Source organism: Mesoplodon mirus (genome assembly GCF_964341445.2).
Source record: "Mesoplodon mirus genome assembly, chromosome: 6".
NCBI classification, from domain to species: Eukaryota; Metazoa; Chordata; class Mammalia; order Artiodactyla; family Ziphiidae; genus Mesoplodon; species Mesoplodon mirus.
The window spans coordinates 8,148,839-8,168,258 of record NC_138982.1 but is presented as its reverse complement, the minus strand read 5'-3'; the positions used below and the strand labels follow the sequence as shown (position 1 = coordinate 8,168,258).

The 19,420-nt window shown below is 43.1% G+C and overlaps 1 pseudogene across 1 annotated transcript in view; it reads right to left on the bottom strand.

The window, feature by feature from the left end:
* The window catches only part of LOC309806520, a 45,251-nt pseudogene extending 29,310 nt beyond the window's left edge, over positions 1-15,941 (bottom strand). Inside the window, exons 1-5 of the transcript in view lie at positions 15,762-15,941; positions 13,476-13,628; positions 9,641-9,788; positions 7,266-7,396; positions 6,705-6,926 (exon numbers count right to left, since the gene is read on the bottom strand). The product of the transcript in view is annotated as an uncharacterized misc_RNA (transcript). The remainder of the gene's footprint in view (positions 1-6,704; positions 6,927-7,265; positions 7,397-9,640; positions 9,789-13,475; positions 13,629-15,761) is intronic.
* Between the last annotated feature and the right edge of the window lie 3,479 nt (positions 15,942-19,420).

The window sequence follows — 19,420 nt, the reverse complement described above, 5'->3', positions numbered from 1 at the left end:
TATGAAGCCATCAGATGAGTCTTATTTTTCTCCACTTGAGTTTTTCTCTCTGTTTGGGGTAATTACTTTAGTAAGGGGAACACACAGCCTATGAAAGGAGGAAGTGATTTACAAGATGAAGGAAGTGGGAGGAATAGTTGAAACAACCACAAAAATACCTTTTTTTCCTCTTCTTTTTCCCTGAAGTAGTTTTCACTGTTACACCTCCAGATGACTTTGTAATCTGGTTCAAGGTTGTACTTCCTCTCTGTCTGGCTGTATGGAAAAATAGAAAAGATTAAAAAAAGATAATTCAAAGTTGCATGAATGGACTTTTTTTTGTTTTCAGCTGCACCGTGCAGCATGCGATCTTAGTTCCCCAACCAGAGATCGAACCCGTGCACCCTGTAGTGGAAGTGTGGAGTCTCAACCACTGGACCGCCAGGGAAGTCCACATGAATGGATTTTTTTTTTTTTTTTTTGCGGTACGCGGGCCTCTCACTGCCGTGGCCTCTCCCATTGCCGAGCACAGGCTCCGGACGCGCAGGCTCAGTGGCCATGGCTCACGGGCCCAGCCGCTCCGCGGCACGTGGGACCTTCCCGGACTGGGGCACGAACCCGTGTTCCCTGCATCGGCAGGCGGACTCTCAACCACTGCGCCACCAGGGAAGCCCATGAATGGATTTTTGACACACTTCAATATAGGTTATTGCCTTCATTTTATGTACACTTTGGACAGAGGTATTTCTCATAAAAGAGAATTATCTGACCCATTGACTTCACTTCAGTCCTGTCTTCTTCATGTTTCTCCCCTCAAAGGCTTGAGGAGACTATGCAACCAAGCAGGGCTCCAAGAATCATCCTGCAGGGCCTTGTGTAAATTCTTCTTTCTGCTCCACAGCTGCCCTCTATAAAAGTGGCTCCAGGGCCTCCCTGGTGGCGCAGTGGTTGGGAGTCCGCCTGCCGATGCAGGGGATACGGGTTCGTGCCCCGGTCTGGGAGGATCCCATATGCCGCGGAGCGGCTGGGCCCGTGAGCCATGGCCGCTGGGCCTGAGCATCCGGAGCCTGTGCTCCGCAATGGGGGAGGCCACAACAGTGAGAGGCCCACATACTGCAAAAAAAAAAAAAAAAAAAAAAAAAAAGTGGCTCCAATCTCGGGAATTAGTAAGAACGTAGCAGAGAGGAACACAGTTTTGGCATGTTTAAAAATACATATTGGTGCGTTATCACACTGGAGTCATTCTGGACCCTTCTTTTCCTTTCTCTTGCACCCCACATCCCATCCATCAGGCCACAGTGTAGATGTAGAACCTCCTCTGCTGCTGCCCTAGTCTCACCTGGGTGGAAGCCTCTCACCTCTCACCACCACCTCTCATCTGGATGACAACGGCCTCCCAAAAGATCTCTGTGCCCTCCACCCACACCCAATCTGTTTGCTATGCAGATTGAGGGTCCTTCTCAAACCTAAGTCCCAACTAAGTCCTGATTCCTTGGCGCCTTCCTAGCTAACAAGGCCCATGACCCCCTGGCCCCTGTTATTGGCCAGGCACCTTCTGCTCCTTGTGCAAAGCCCTGGGGCATTCCTGGAATGCTCCCCATTTATCCGCAGGCTCACTCCCTCACCTTCTGTGTCTGTTCACAAATGCCACCTCTTCAAGGAGGCCTATACCCAACCATCTATTTAAAGTCATTCTAAATTTACATGCCTTTTGGCCCTATAATTCCACTTCTAAGAATTTTCAGTATTGGTTACATTTGCTCATGAAAGTGTGTGTGTGTGTGTGTGTGTGTGTGTGTGTGTGAGTGTGAATAAGAAAGTTAGCAAACAAGAAAGCTATTTGGATTTGGGGGAAAAATAAAATAAGTTCACACCACAACCATCTTTTCCTACACCAGATTCCCAAACATGCTTATCTTCCTTGATTTTTTTCATTTTTCCATAGCAGTTATCATCTTCTAATAAACTATAGTGGCTCTATATTTCTTATGACTTTTAAAAATTGTCTGATTCCCCCACCCTTGACACACACCTAGGCACACACATACACAGCATTCCCAGCCCTTCCTCAGGGGCAGGGGTCTTAGTTTTATGCTCTAATGTGTGTAAGGAAAGACACAGGTGCACACACACACACGTATGAAGGAAGGAAGGAAAGAGCATTGTTACCGATTGCATTTTACACGTTATAACAAGCGATTAAGGAAACAAACTTTCGTTGGCATTTGTGCCTCTTTGACTGTGGGCAACAGAAGGCTTCTGTGCCCACCTCTGGCAAGGAAAGTTACTAGGATGCTTGGGGCAGCTCACAGAACAGAGAGGAAACCAAACATCTGGGCCTTACGGAGCACTGGCCTCAGAACATTTTTGCCCTCATAACATCCTAGAGGAATATGGAAGAGCTATGTACAGTCTCATACATTTTTAGTCTTGTATCTAAACTTGTTCATCGTAAGTTTTAAAATTTCAAACAATGAAATTTCTAGCATGTAGAAAATGTTGACGTTTAAAAGTAAAATCTGGGAAGGGGGGAGGAGTTTGGGATTAACATATACATACTACTATATATAAATAGATAACCCACAAGGACCTACTGTATAGCACAGGGAGCTCTACTCAATACTTTGTAATAACCTATAAAGGAAAAGAATCTGAAAAAATAGGTATATATGTATATATAACTGAATCACTTTGTTGTACACCTGAAACTAATACAACATTGTAAATCAACTATACTTCAATAAAATAAAATAAATAAATTTAAAACAATAAAAATGAAGTCTGGTACACCATTCTTTTAAGTATATCAGATGGAATCTAAATTCCAAGCACTTTGATACCCATCATCATGCATTAATAAATCCCAAACAGCTCAAAACATGAGCAATTCTTTTTGAGTGATTGAAAGTTTTACATGATTCCCTTTTTTTCCTGTGTTTTTACTGTTATTTCCATTTTACTAACTCTGCAGAATTTTATATTTGAAAGTCATTTATAGGCCATCCTGTAATATTTCTCTGTAATAAAAATGCTTCATTTACAAATATTTAAATTTTAAAAATTTCTTGGGCTTGTAAACCTCTAAAGTATTAAAAATTCTTCTGCAGTTATTACTCAATTTTAGAAGTATGCAATTGATTAATACAACATATGTATTTTATATATTTTGATAAATCCTAATTAAATACAAAACTAAAATTTTATTGACTGCCTTGCCCAAAGAGATGGATGGTGCTGTTTTATTTATTTGTTTTTATAATTAATTCATGTATTCATTAAAGAATATTACTGCTAAAATGAGGCAGGCTTCAGCATCAATGTTTTTTTATTTTTCATTGTTATAGTTGGAACTGCTGAGAAATCTTGTTCAGGTGGATGGCAATGGAATAATGCCAGACCTAATCTCCCTCGTCCCCCAAATACAGGACACCCAGTTCAATTTAATGTCAGATAAACAAGAATAATTATTTTAAGTGTATCCTAAACATTGCATGGAACATACGTATAATACATTATTTGTTTCTCATCTAAAATTCAAATAAATCCTAGAAGGAGTTTTATCACAGCAGTATTATTCAATTCTTTGAACTCCTGAGTTTCAGGCTAAAAATTAATATAGTGATTGATCAAAAAAATCTTTTTTAATGATCTGTCCATTGATAACTTAAGTCCTTCAATTTTGTTAAAAGCAAAAATTGGAAGCCACACAATGTGTAAAAATTGATTTGTCACTGAGTTATTAGAGCCATTCATTTTCTTAACGCTTATATTCATATTTTGAATTGTCTCTTTGTTTTTGCTCCCTAGAGGAGATATTCTGATGAGATACTGGATGGGAGACAAGCGTACCTTTGTCTGCCGAGTAGAATGATGATTGTGACCAACGATATTAACCACAGGTACTGGGTCATTATGGAAGGTGAGAATCCAGACATTTTAAAAAACCATCCACACCCCCTCAAACATAGCCACTGGGAAGTTTGTGTGTACTCTTTTTCTTAGTGTGTTTGGGCTGCTATAACAAGACACAATAGACTGGGTAGCTTATAAACAATAAACATTTATTCCTCACAGTTCTGGAAGCTGGGAAGTCCAAAATCTAGGTACCAGCAGATTCCGTGTCTGGTGAGAGCCCGCTTCCTGGTTCACAGATGGCCGTCTTCTTGCTATAACCCCACATGGTGGAAGGGGCGAGGGAACTCTCTGGGGTCTCTTTCATAAGGGCACTAATCCCATTCATGAGGGCTCCACCTTCATGATCTAATCACCTTCCAAAGGCCTCTGCCTCCTAATATCATCACTTTGCGGGTGAAGACTTCAACCTATGAATTTGGCAGGGGGGAGTGGGGATGACACAAACGTTCAGTCCATAACGGTAACACCAGCACAGAGTAAAAGTGCCTTCTGTTTCAGAACTGGATTGATAGACCTCTGCTCAGGCAAATTAGTTTTCCCATCTTGATTTCACTTCTTTGCCAGCAGGATTAGCCACACATGAAAAGAAGAGGCATATGAGGCAATAAAAATGATTATGGTATCTTGCCAGCCCTCACCTGGCCCCAGGGGGTGTGGGATCAAAGCCCCTCCAGCTGGACTTTGCCACCCTCAAATGTGCTTCTTGAGCCAAGAAATCCAGCACCGACCCCCCACAACCCATGCTGTAGCACATCCTGCCAGACCCCTGGAGCTCCCCAGTCCCTGACCTTTACAACTCTGCCTTGAAACAAACTGGGTTGAACCCCCCCATATGGCTGTATTTGGAGATGGGGCCTCTATGGAGGTACTTAAGATTAAATGAGATCATAAGGGTGGGGCCCTGATCAGTTAGGATAGTGTCCTTATTAGACACCAGAGAGCTCCCTCTATCTGGGTGCACACACCTGGGAAAGGCCATGTGAGGACACAGCAAAAGGGTCAGAGAATAATTGTATTTCAGTAATTTTCACTGAGATCTAATTGACATATAACATTTGTTTCAGGTGTACAACGTAATGATTCGATATTTGTATCTGTTGTGAAACGATCACCACAATAAGTCTAGTTAACATCCATTACCACACATAGTCACAAATGTTTTTCCCCCGTGATAAGAACTTTTAAGATCTGCTCTCTTAACTTTCAAATATGCACCAGAGCATTGTTAACTATAGTCACCATGCTGTACGCTAGACTTCAGCTGTTTATCTCCACTTTTTTCCAGCAAGTAGAGTGGTCGTGGTCACCAACATGCTTCAAGCTAGGAAAGGGTTGTTTTTGCTGTAATGATAACGATGATAGTGATGATGATAACTAACATCCCTCAAGGACTTATTGTGTGTAAGGCATGTGCTAACTGCTTTACATTATGTCATTTAAACTGCACTAAACACCAGGGGGGTAGTTATCGTTATGTTTATTTTGTAGCTGAAGAAACTGAAGTTAGATCAATTTGAGTTTGCCCAGAGTCACTCACAGCTGGAGTAGGATTTGAACGCAGGTCTGACTCTAAGTCTATGCTACTAACTTGCTACCATTTACTGTTACCAATGATTAAAAGTAGTCAGCTTTAAAACGTGTCATGAATATGTGTACTTGGGATCTATGAAAACAAACGATAACCCTCTTATGGGGAAGTAAGCAGCTGTTGTTCTCATCTGTCCTGCATCTGTGCTCCTCATCTGCCTACTTCTTTGAGGGGGACTGCCACTTCCCCGCTGGAAATACTGTGATTCTGGTAGTGCTCCCATCACAGTGTTTCACCCCACCCCCATGGGGTGTGTGATCAGTCCTGGCCAATCATGGTTTACCATGACCTGGACTGTAGGGATTGGTCCAAGAGGTAGATATGTGACCCAAGGAGAGCCAATTAGAGCCTTTCAATGGGATTTGACCCACAGTCACCAGAAGAAAGAGGTTCACACTTCTCTGGGTGATTACAAGTAATGATGATATAGCCCTGGGACTGCTGGCGGACATGTCAACCGCTGTTCCTGCTTGGAGGAAGCCTGTCTGCCCTGGGAGAGAAGGCCAACGCTGGGAAGGGAAGTAGAGTCACGAGCAGCAAACTCGGGGTTTCCTGATGACACGGTTTGAGCTCCTGAATTCAGCCATCTCTGAGACAGCTCCACCTGTGGATGTCTCAGTTATGTGGGCCAATAAATCCCTATTTATCTTTAGTTCTGTTTGAGTTGCTTTCACTTTTAACTGAAAGAGTGCTGATTAACATGCTGTACTAGTTTCCTATTGCTGTAGTAACAAATGACCACAAACTTAGCGGCTTAAAACAATACAAGTGTATTACCTTACAGTTCTGGGGGTCAGAGTCTGAAATGGGTCCTACAGGCAAAAGTGAAGGCATCAGTGGACCTGCGTTCCTTTTGGAGGCTCTGGGGAAGAATTCGTTTCCTTGACCTTTCCAGCTCCTAGAGGCTGCCTACATTCCTTGGCTCATGGCCCCTTCCCCACTTCACTCCAACGTCTCCTTCCACTGTCCCATCTCCTTCTCTCTGACTCTGACCCTCCGGCCTTCCTCTTATAACAATCCTTTTGCCATGTGAGGTAACATAGTCACAGGTTCTGAAGATTAGGACAAAGACATCTTTGGGGGTCTTTTATTCTGCTCCCACACATTCTCAGGAAGAGGAATCTCCACTGATCACTGGGGAGGTCACTTTTAATCGCAAAGCAAATGTTCCTTCTTTCAGATGGCCCCAACAGAGTTTAGCACTAAGTTCCCCACTGCTTACCTTGGAGCACCTGAGGGGGATTCCTGGGGTCTGGTGAGGAAGTGGTTGGCTGGTCTTTCCCCTGCGTCTCTGCATACTCTGCTAGGGGTCAGAGGAGACCCAGAGCTCCAGAACACTGAAAGTGATTGCCATCAAGGTGCAGCTCACTGGGGAAGGGGTGAAATACACCGTTCATTTGCTGTTCTTTCCACGTTCTCAAACTTGGATTTGGGTCTTCACCTCATAAAATAATAGACCTAGTTACAAAATAATAAATAATCATAATAAATAATAATAGACCACGTCATAAAAAATAGACCTAGTAGCCACATCAACTGGCCAAAATATGCATTTAACATGACATCCTTGATTCTCAAATGTAACTAAGGGATCTTTCTATTATAATTAAGAAAAGGAAAACAAAATAACTGGAGGGGAAGAAGATGATTAAAAACATCATAACAAAAAAATCAAAGGAACTCATGGGCTAGTAGGCTCTGTAAGTAACTAGTTATATAAGTCAAGACAGAACAGTGCCAAGTTGTAGGAGGGGGAGCAGGGGACCCTCTCACCAAATGGCACTCTGGCGTATGGCGGAGCCCAGCCTCGACCCGCTCTGTGGCCCTAGCCCACAGTAGCGCAGACTAAGGCCTTGAAGCCTTTGGTTGTTCTCCAGGCCTGAGAAAATACTCTCAATTTCTTCATTTCCAAATCTAAAAAAAAAAAAATGATAGGAGCAAATAAGTAACTTTTAAAACTATGTCACCATTAGATTATTAATTTTAAGGCACTCCCCAGGGCAGTTAGAGGCACTTTTGCTGGTCCTCAGTTTGGATTTCCAGGGCTGGGGGGGGATGTGGGCTGGGATGATTTGCGGGGGAAGCCTGTGTGTGAAGGAGGGGGAACCAGAGTCTGCCTCCTGGGCAAAGCGAGCGGAGGACTGTTTGAAATACCCATTCAGGGAGCAGACAGAGAGCAAGCTGTGAACCCTGAAGACAGGAGAGGTGGCCCACCTGGCAGGGACCAAGGAGGCGGGGAAGACCCAGTGGTACTAGGACTCTGTAAGGAGAAGTCTTCTAAGACATGTCCAGGGCAGGTTCAAGAAAGTTCAACCTCTTGGCTCTCCTTGGCCCTGAGGTTCTCCTTGCCTTGTATTGCACAGTCACTAGAGTCTGCAAAGTGAACACCCATCAACTCATTCATGCCGGCAACAGCCTCTAGGGGTAGGTAGGTATTAGGTCAATAAATTGAGGACCAATGAGGTAACGGGACATCTTCAGGGAATTTGGAATGTCAAGGCTTGAACTTTAAAATGAAGTGAGTAGTATTAACAGAAATAACTTTGAAAATTTATTAATTCCTTCAGTGAGTAATTATTGAGGGCCAGCTACCATGGCGGCTGTGAGGATGCAGCTGTGTATAAGAAGGAGGGGTATCCTGCCTGCTAGACTTCACAGCCTATCAGGGAAGACAGTGAGGAAGGAACTCCAATCCCCAGAGGCTAATAACCTGCAATCTGACCAGTGTTGAGGTCTCGGTGCTGACCCCACCTACTCAACCCTGACAAATCTAGGCGTCTTAGCAACAGCAGGATTTCCACTGACGATTAAAGTAAGCTGTTTCCTGAAGATGGAAATTCCTTCTTTCTTCTCCCCAGTGCAGATCTTTGGGTCTAGCACAGGAACTGGAGTCTAGAGGGGTCTCTTAGCAGTGGAGCTGGGTCTGCCTGGCCCAGCTGGGGAGCTGGGGAGACCCCATGGCCAATCCTGCATCACTGCATGGTATCCCAAGGACCCTGACCTTCTGCTGCCCTGTGTTAGGAGACCCTGACTACGGCTCCTCCCAGCAATTCAGAAAGCTGGAGAACCTCCACAGGATACTGGCTCTCCCCAGCTCTTGCTGATGGACTTGTCACCACCAGGGCCCTGATAAGATCTTAGTCCTTTAATGGGGCCTTTGTGTCATTGTGATATCACTTCTCAGGCATGACTCATCTCTTTCACTTCACAGCCCACTGACCTTTTGAGTACAAGCCATCACCTGACTCCATGGGAAGAATCACAGAATCATAGACTTAGGAAGTGGAAGAGATCATCTCATTATAGATCAGAGAAGTCACGTGACCTACCCCAGATCACACAAGCAGTTTGAAATTATTTATGGATGGTAAATTATAGACCCCAGCAATCTAGTAGCATGGATCAGAGGTGGGCTCTGATTCAGACACCTGAATTCACATCTAGGCTCCATCCCTAAGAGCTGAATGGCCTTGAACAAAGCAATTAATCCCCCTGAGTCTTTCCTCACCTATACTCAAGGGTTAGAAATGGTACATATCTATCATTATGTATCATACATCTCTACGTAATGGTAAACATCTATTTATTGTTGGGAGAAAAAAGTGAGAAAATCCATGCACTGTGCTTGGCACACAGTAGGCACTCAATAACCATCAGCTGTTATTATTATTGTTATTATCACTACCCTTCCTCCCACCTCCTCTCCTGGTGAATACTGACCCATCACCTAGGGAATCGTGGTTTCCCTTATCCAAACTACCACTAAAATGTATATGGACATATTCTGTGATATTCAGACTTTCTTCCTTGCACTATACATAATCAAGAGCACGTCTCCTCCCTCTACTATACCAAGGACTCCCTTGGACAGTGGCATCGCCTTAAATATATTTATACGTTCCTTAGCAACAAGCACCGTGCCTTGTACAAACTGGCCTTCAACAAATATTTGTTGAAAGAATAAATGAATGGCTAGAGACTCTTTCTGAGAACCCTAACATTTACTCAGGGACATGAACTCTAAGGAGGCTTCACAGTGTCCCCTTTCAGCAATGACTTGATGAAGCACAAGAAACCAGGACATTTCCCTCCCCTGCCTTTGCCTACCCTCTGCTGACAGCAGGAAGGGCCTTGAAGGAACTCCTCATTCCACCTTACTTGCAGTAATTGGGGACAAGAAAATGCAACTGCTGAACTGCAGAGCCCTCCCAAGTCTCCCCAAAGACCACGGATCCATCTTGCAATCAATTAGTTCGAGGGTGGTAAATGGGCAGGGGTTGCGCCCCTTCGATTCCAGAAGCAAAGCCTGAGAACGTAGGTAAAAAGTGCTGACACGATGAAGATAAATATGCTCTGTGTTTTTATAAGTTACTTCAAAGTCACTCATGTTAATTACCTCAACATTTTGGCTTCTAAGATAACTTTCTAATTACCCAAGGAGAAAGTGGCATGAACACAAAATAATTTCCCTTTAAAATGAAGACTCATTGAAAAATTGTATGGGAAACATCAAGCTTTATGATGAGAGAAGATATATTGCAGCACACTATAAGCACAAGCCTAAGGCAAGGTCATTTCTTGTGATAACAAAGGATCCCAATGACAGTTAAATCCCTACCTAACTGATAGGAGAGAGTATCAAATCAGGAAGGCCACCTTTTAGCAATTAGAATCACCACAACCTGAGAATTCCCTCAGTTCAGAATTTAAGCCTGAAAGTGACTTTGGTGGGGTTTGGAGGATTTAGGGTTTTGTGAGGTAATGACATGTTGGTCAGAGATAGGATTCCAAATTATACCTCGGTTGAGCATAAACAAGCCCTTGCAACTTTAACTACAGAGCTGGTGCCTGAGGCCTCTTTAAAGAGAGAAAGTCTAGTTTGAGTGCTGGATCAGATTTCTGAAGCTGTGTTTCTGACAGAGGAGGCCACGTGACACATCACTGCTGATGCGAACATTGGTCTGTGCAAAACAAACTCTGGACCAAGTCCAGAAGATCTCAGCCAGTGGTTTGCAGTGTCCCCCCGCTGGGGCACCCGCACTGCTGTGGGCAAGACCACGGCCATCGCGGATAGAATTCCTCAGCAGCCTCCAGATTACCGAGGAGGGTACATTTTAAGGAACTGCTAAGGATCACTGTGAACATTCAAGGACAGCTTTCTGTTTCCAGCTTGAATGGACTGGGTACCCTGACTAACCATCTGAATAAAAACAACCAAAAATTCTGGTTATATATTTAAAATATCTTTTTAAAATTCTATTTTTAAGTTGTGGTCAAATACATATAAAATTTACCATCTTAATCATTTCTAAGGGTAAAGTTCAGTGGCATTAAGTATATTCACATTATTGTGCAAGCCTCCCCACCATCCACCTCCAGAACTTTTTTCATCTTGCAAGACTGAAACTCTGTACCCATTAAACAAAAGCTCCCATTCTCCCGTCCCTGCAGCCCCTGGTAACCGCCATTCTACTTCCTGTCTCTATGAATTTGGCTACTCTAGGTACCTCATATAAGTGAAATGATACAATACCCTTTTGTTTCTGACTTATTTCACTTAGCATGAGTTCTTCAAGGTTCATCCACGTTGTAGCATGTGTCAGAATTTCCTTTCTGTTTAAGGCTGAATAATATTCTAGTATATACCATACTTTGTTTACCCATTGGTCTGTCAATAGATATTTGGGTTGCTTCCATCTTTGGCTTTTGTGCATAATGCTGCTATGAGCATGAATGTTCAAATATCTCTTTGAGACCCTTCTTTGAATTCTTTTGGGTATGTACCCAGATGATACGTAGTGATGATAGGGTAGTTCTCTTTTTAATTTTCTGAGGAACCGCCATACTATTTTCCATAGTGGCTGCACCATTTTACATTTCCACCAATAGTGCACAAGGGTTCCAATTCCTCTACATCTTTATCAACACATTATTTTCTGCTTTTTTTGATAGTAACCCTCCTAGCTGACATGAGATGGTATCTCATTGTGGTTTTGATTTGCATTTCTCTAATGATTAATGATGTTGAACATCTTTTCATGCGCTTATTGGTCATTTGTATATCTTCTTTGGAGAATGTCTATTCAAGTCCTTTGACCATTTTAAATCAGCTTGCTTATTTTTTTTGTTGTTGAGTTATATGAGTTAAAGAACTCATATATTCTGGATATTAGCCCTCATCAGATATATGATTTGCAACTATTTTCTCCCTTTTCACTCGGTTGATTGTGTCTTTTGAAGCAGAGAAGTTTTTCATTTTGATGTAGTCCAATGCATCTAGTTTTTCTTTTGTTGCCTATGCTTTTAGTGTCATATCCAAGAAATCACTGCCAAATCCAATATCATGAAGCTTTTCCGCATGCGTTCTTCTAAGAGTTTTAAACATATCTTTTTAAAATGTGTTGATTGACTGGCAGGTTAGTGAGGAATACACAAAGGTCAATGAATGAGAGAAAGTAGGACCCTAGAGGGCACTGAGGCCAGATTTCCTTTTGAGAGCATCATTAAAACAGCAGATTTGAGCTATGATTTTAATGGATCATACAGTCCGGGGATAGGAGATTAGGCCCAAGGTGAGGAGTCCAACAGGAAATCCTACATAGAGGTGTGGCCCAAAACATAAAGTGGATTATAGTGCTATGTCCTTAGAGTAAGGATGAACTAGAAATAAACCCAACTCTCCCTTCCTCAAAGGATCCCAGGGAAAATGGCCCATCTCAAACTGATACTGAGTATATGGGAAAAAACACATCCCCTGAGAACTCACAAACTAGCCTTAGCACAGGTTTGCACCCTGAATTAACATCACTTGGATGGCTCAAAGAAACCTCAGATCAAGAATTTAATTTCATGTAGCTCTGAGTATGTGGCAGAAACAACTACAAATCCTCTCTGGAGAAAGCTATCTGCAAATCAGAGCTCAAGGAATTGCTACAACTATTTTTTTTCATGAAATATGAATTTACAGTCAAAAAGAAATGACAAAAACATACAAAGAAATGTCACCATAAGTAAGAGCCAGAAGAAGCAAGAGTCAGCAATATCAGACTCTAAAATAATTCAGATTATTGAAACTATTAGACACAGATTATAAAATAAAAGTTGAACACATTCAGAGAAATAAAAGGGATTTTCAAAAAGGCAAAGGACTAGAAAAATTAGTGCTCTTTGGGTCCTGTTTGAGAAGTTTTTCTCAACCCCAGAGTCATGATGGTATTGTCCTATATTACCTTCTAGAAACTTTATTGTTTTGCCTTAAATTTGTAATCCATCTGGAATTGATTCTGGGGTATGATGTGAAGTAGGAATCAAGCTGCTTTATATCCCATATTGTGTATTTTAGCTTCTTGTTGCCCTCAGCAAAAGGATTGATCTGAATTATCTGATTTGCTCTTTCCAGAAGCAGAGTCCTGTACATGACTTCTCAGTCACAATAATGGAAGTTCAATTTAAAAAATAATAGTATTTAATCTATAAGTGTATATCCAGCAAAACTGTCATTCAGGAATGAAGATTATGTGTGATATGATAGCAGTCAAAAGTAATGAGCATGGAGAAATCTTGACAACATAATATAAGTAAAAGAGTAAGCCACAAAATCATACACAACGTACAATTCCATGTATGTAAGTAAAAACATACATGCATATGTCAAAAAAGTATAAAAACATGCACGGGGTTGATACACATCAACTCTAGGCTAGTGGTACCTCTGGGAAGTAGATGAGGGAAAGGAAGTAAGATGACACTTTAGCTATCGTATTTGTAAATATCTGCAATTTTCATTCCCTAAAAAGTATATTACATGGCGGTGAGTACATAGATGTCAGTTCTATTATTTTTTACACTTTTATATGTTTGAAATATTTCATTAAAAATACTTGTTTTTTTTTCCAAAACAACCAAATAAACTATAGTTGGAACACATGATGTAATATGCTTATATTCAATTTTAAGGTTAACTGCAGAGCTATTTTTAAAACGCATGACTCAAGAGTCTGGCGATCTCTGGGTTGCTCAGCTGAAAGCCCCAGATGCAGATCTCTCTCTCCAGCATGTAACACTCATCCTGGACTGTCATGAGCAAAGGTTCCAAGGAAATTGGTAGGATGCTTGGCGGGGAGTCATCGGGTCTTACAAGTATAAACTGGAATGTAAGAAAAAAAACTACAGGTGGGCACCATAAAGAGAGGTCATAAAATACGTGGAGAAAGAATATTGTCATTAGACAACACCATAAGAACATTTAAAATAGTTATTAACTGTGGATCAAGTGTGCGTTGGGGTGATAATTCAACACAAACTTAGGGTGTTCCTGCCATATGCAAAGCTCCATGAAAAGTCCCACAGGGTAGAGATTTTTCCAGCATGTTACTGTCCCTCTTTGGGTTGGGAAATCAATTTAGTGGATTGTAACCACCTTTTTATTTTTTCTTTCTTTAATGAAATAGAAAAGAAGGGAGATGATCTGAGTGTATACTATGCTGTAAGGAATAATTGTCTCATGAGACCTTTATTTTAGTGATATTCAAAATCAAAATGGAGATCCAACCAAAGCAACCCACCCAACATAAACAGCTGTTATGGTCATACTGATTCACTCCAGTACTTATATACTGGGTCATGATGTTAATTATATTTCTGATGGTGACTGTAATTAAAAATGTTTGGAAAACATTGCTGACGAGGTTATAAATTTGAACGAGATTTATGACGAACCCTTATGATTAAGTAGTGCAGCCTAATTATAAAAACTACATAGGAAAAAAATGAATTAATAATTATTTTACCACAAAAAGGATGACTGGGAAGCTCCTCCATTGGGATGAGCTGGGAGATATGTGGGTGCTGGGGGAGCCCAGAGAAGCAACTGCAAAAGAAGGAATTAGAAAGACCTATGAGGGCAGGTGGGGAACAGCAGAGTGGAAGAGGTGGAGAGGGAGAGACCGAAGGGACCAGAGGAGAGAGGGAGGAGGGCAGCTGCCCTGGGAAGTGGGAGTTCAGGCGAAAGAGAGAGATGGTAGAGAGGAACTCCAGGAGGGTCTCTTTGTGTGGGGTGCAATGTAATCACCCTTCCACCCCCAAACACATTCAGGAAAAATATGGGTGTAATGGATTTGTGTCAAAGTCACCTTAAAGCAATGACTTATTTTACTTTATTTATTTATTTTTGGGTGCGTTGGGTCTTCGTTGCTGAGGGCGGGCTTTCTCTAGTTGCGGCGAGCGGGGCCTACTCTTCACCGTGGTGCGTGGGCTTCTCATTGCGGTGGCTTCTCTTGTTGCGGAGCTCGGGCTCTAGGCGGGCAGGCTTCAGTAGTTGTGGCACGTGGGCTCAGTAGTTGTGGCTCGCAGGCTCAGTAGCTGTGGCGCACGGGCTTAGCTGCTGTGCAGCATGTGGGATCTTCCCGGACCAGGGCTCGAACCCATGTCCCCTGCATTGGCAGGCGGATTCTTAACCACTGTGCCACCAGGGAAAGTCCAAAGCAATGATTTTTAAAAGCACCTGTCTCTATCTAATTATTTTGTTTAGTTTGTTGTCTTGTTTAACACAGCATTTTAGGAAATCAGTAGGTATGTGATTATTAAAACACAGACTGTCTTTCTGGGCTGGTGATAGAAAAGTTGTAAAGCTGGACAGTCTGTCTTTGGGTGCCAGTCTCCCCCTTCTGGTCTGTCAGGTGCTCCACCCCAAGAGTTGACCACTTAGCTTAACTGCTGGCCTCTCTTCTTTTCCCCTTACACCCAATCCCTAGATTTAATCTCAGCAAAGATAAGACATCAGGTTTTTTTCTGAAACCCAAATGATGTGTTTGCTGATCTCACTCCAAGTGAGAATGGAGGCGTGAGTGTGTGCAAGTCTGGCCTGATGGCATGGACACACCAGCTGTCAAGGCAAGGAGACATTCTTTTGGAGGGGTCAGGAGTGCTGGGGAGGGAGGCCCTGCAATGATGACAGAAGTGGTGTTTTGGGGCTGGGTTCTCCAGACGTAGAATGGGAGGAGGGGTGGGTTGTCCATTCCAGAGGTGAAATGGTGTGAGAAAAGGCAGACCTGCTGGAAGGACGGGGATGGGCAGATGGGGAGAGAGGAGGGGGATGGTAGGAGAAGTGCTGAGCAGACCTTGGTGCCAGCGTCAGGCTTTGGACAGCACGCAGCAGGAACGCAGAGGGGGTGACACCACCAGTTCTGGGCTTGAGGGGATTAAGGACCCATGTTCCTTGGGAGGAAACCCTCATCAATTCATTTCAGGGAAGAATAAGGAGGGGAGAGGACACACTCACCTTCCTGAGAATCCGTTCATGGTTGATGCTGGCTTTCAAGTCCCTTTTGATGGCTGGACACACGGACGTCTGAGTCTGTGCACAATGCTTCTCATATGTTTTCAGAAACTTTTGAAGAGTTGGAACAATGGGTAGGGGTGCTCCTTTAGTTTTGCGTTTTCCTTCCTTTTTTCTTGGCATTGTTTCATAGTGTTAGATTCCACTTGGTTTCTGAAAACAGTAACTTGCCCTGAAACCCAACACAAGATGTCTTTTTAAGGAGCAGATCACACTTTCCCCACTAAAAATTAGCAAGTATTGCTGCATACCCTTCTCTGAAAATCATAAAGTGCTTCACTAATCTTTTTTTCTTTTTTAAAGAGCCTTTTGAGGGCAGTTTTTTTTTTTTTTTGCAGATATACATGTGTACATTAGAAAGTTTCCTACTTTTTTTTTGCGGTACGTGGGCCTCTTACTGTTGTGGCCTCTCCCACTGCGGAGCACAGGCTCCGGACGCGCAGGCCCAGTGGCCATGGCTCACGGGCCCAGCCGCTCCGCGGCATGTGGGATCTTCCCAGACCGGGGCATGAACCCATGTCCCCTGCATCAGCAGGCGGACTCTCAACCACTGCACCACCAGGGAAGCCCTCCTACTTTTATTTATTTATTTTATTTGGTTGTGTTGGGTCTTAGTTGCAGCAGGTGGGCTTCTTAGTTGCAGGAGGTGGGCTCCTTAGTTGTGGCTCACCAGCTCCTTAGTTGTGGTACTTGGGCTCCTTAGTTGTGGCATGCGAACTCTTAGTTGCAGCACGCATGTGGAATCTAGTTCCCTGACTAGGGATCGAACCCAGGCCCCCTGCATTGGGAGCACAGAGTCTTAACCACTGTGCCACCAGGGAAGTCCCAGTGCTTCACTAATCTTAAAATGGGAGTGGGGAATCAAAAGAGAGCAGAAAATGTCAATTTGCAAGGTCTATACTCATGGGACCAGGTTCTTTTAGATTGTTTAAAATGTGGGCAGTATTCAGGCTTCCCTGGTGGCGCAGTGGTTGAGAGTCCGCCTGCCGATGCAGGGGACACAGGTTCGTGCCCCGGTCCGGGAAAATCCCACATGTCGCGGAGCCTGTGTGTCCAGAGACCTGTGCTCTGCAACGGGAGAGGCCACAACAGTGAGAGGCTCGCGTACCGCAAAAAAAAAAAAAAAAAAAAAAAAAAGGATTATGGTTGTCATAAGGGTTAAATGAGATAAGTTTATAAAGCACTGCACAATGCCTGGCACATAGTGGAAGCACTTTTTTTTATTATTATTGATGTTATTATTATTCTGCTGGCCGCAAGAATCAGTACTGATTTTGTCAGTGGGATTGCTGGGTCATATGGTAGCTCTATTTTTAGTTTTTTAAGGAACCTCCATACTGTGCTCCATAGTGGCTGCACCAATTTATATTCCCACCAACAGTGTAGGAGGTTTCCCTTTTCTCCACACTCTCTCCAGCATTTATTATTTGTAGCATAAATTTTTGTCATATATTTTAAAGCTATGTTACTAGGTACCTACAAATTTAGAACTGATAAATTTCCCTAGGGGATATACCCTTTTGACATTATTTAATATCCCTCTTTATCTCTAGAAATGCTTCATGTCTCAGAGTCACAGATCCCAAACTGTGTACTGAGGTGCACGGAGGCACCGCAAACTTACAGGGCACTTTGGGATATTTTAAATTTTCAAGACAAAGCTAGCAACATCTGTTAGATGCCATGTGAGCTACTGGGGGTAGTTCACATTTTCAAATTAGGTCACACTTGCATTAGTATCCTATTGCTGCATAACAAATTAGCCCATCATGAGTGAAAAACATTCTGGAAAGGGAGAGTGAACCCAGAAGAATATAGAGACACAGGTACTGGGGTAAGGGAAAATCACATTATTAATAGCTCTGGTTGGGAGTTTATAGGTTGTCTAATCCATCTAAGCCATCACTAGGATGACCAACTGTCCCAGGACTTTGAGTGCTAAAACCAGGAAAATGCTGGGCAAACCAAGATGGTCATTCACCCTACCAGTCCCCCGACCCATGGCTACCACCCAGCTGTAGCCCCAGAATTCTGCTCACAGCTTTGTGCTCCAGCAGCTGCTGCAGAACAACCAGACTTGGCAGCTACGCAAACCTATCTGCCATCTTGGGCCTGGTCTAACTTCTTGTTTTACATGGAACAAAAATGAGACCTGGAAAGGGAAAGAACTGAGCTTACTGACTCCCAAGACCATTTCTGGAAAGCATCTTGGGCGATGCTTATCATCAGGCAATTGGCAAACACTGCATGGCATCATGAGAGACTGTGTGGGTGAGAAGTGGGCGTCCCAGGCTTTGGGTCAAGCAGAACTGGTTTGAATCCTGTGTCTGTCAGTTATTAGTGGGGTGATTGTGGGTAATCAACTTCACTTCCCCGAACCTCATTTTCTTCATCTGTAAAAATGGTGGGAATACTACCTCTTTGACATTTGTGAGGATTTAATGAGATAACAAATGTAAAGTTCTTTTCATCAGTAACATGGAAATGATGGTGACAGAGAATTGTTATGAGGAATAATAAGTTAGTACATGACAAATGCTAAGAACAGATCCTGGCACATAGTAAATGCTCAGTAGGGAACCTGAGGCATAGTGAGGTTAAGTGATTTGTCTAAGGGCAGACACTGGTAAGTGCTGGGGTTGGGATTCAAATTCAGACAGTCTGGCTCCACAGCCCAAATCAGTAACCACTGTAAGGTACCACCTATTAGATACCTTTATGGATTGAATATTTGCACACCCCAAAATTCATTATGTTGAAGCCCTAATCTCCAGTGTGATGGTATGGGGCCCTTGGGAGGTAATTAGGGTTAAATGAGGTCATGGATGGGGCCCTAATGATAGGATTAGTGCCCTTATACGAAGAGATACCAGAGGGATTACCCTCCCCACCCCCCACCCCTAAGCTGTTGAATTGGCCATTACCTGCAAACCAAGAGAAAAGGCTACAAAATAAAACCTACCTTACTGGTATCTTGAGCTTGGATTTCCCAGCCTCCAGAACTGTGAAAAACAGATTTCTGTCGTCTTTGGTATTTTATTATGACAGCCCAAGCTGACTAAGACAGGTGCTATACAATATTATTACTGTTCACAATATCAAGTATTTCTCATCAGCTTTTTCTGGGTATTTACAGAAACACAAAGTATACACACATGCATTCTATTAAGACCCTCTTAAAGCTTGAGTTTTTCACTTAATATTTTATCATGAGCATTTATTTCTGTCATTTCCCTAAATGTGTAAATGAGTGGCCCAGGTTAGCAGCTACCTAGGTACTCAAGGCCAGCACTGATTGGCTGATAAGTTAATGAATATTTATTGGGGGCCTAAGGAGTAGATACCCCACCCTATGATAGGTTTTCTCATCTTCTCTGGCTGTGACACTCCTGGAAGTGGGACAGTGGGGATGGGGGCTGAGGGGGTGAGAGTTTGGGCCGAGGGCCCTGCCCCCTGTCTCGAGGAAGAGGGGGAAAAAGATTCCCGTTCTGAGTCCCCTGCCAGCCCAGCTCCAACAGCGGCTGGCTCTCAGGGGACAAGGAGAGGGAGGGCAAGGAGGGGCTGCTTTCGGTGCCTTCTTCAAGACCCCAGACGTGCGCCTC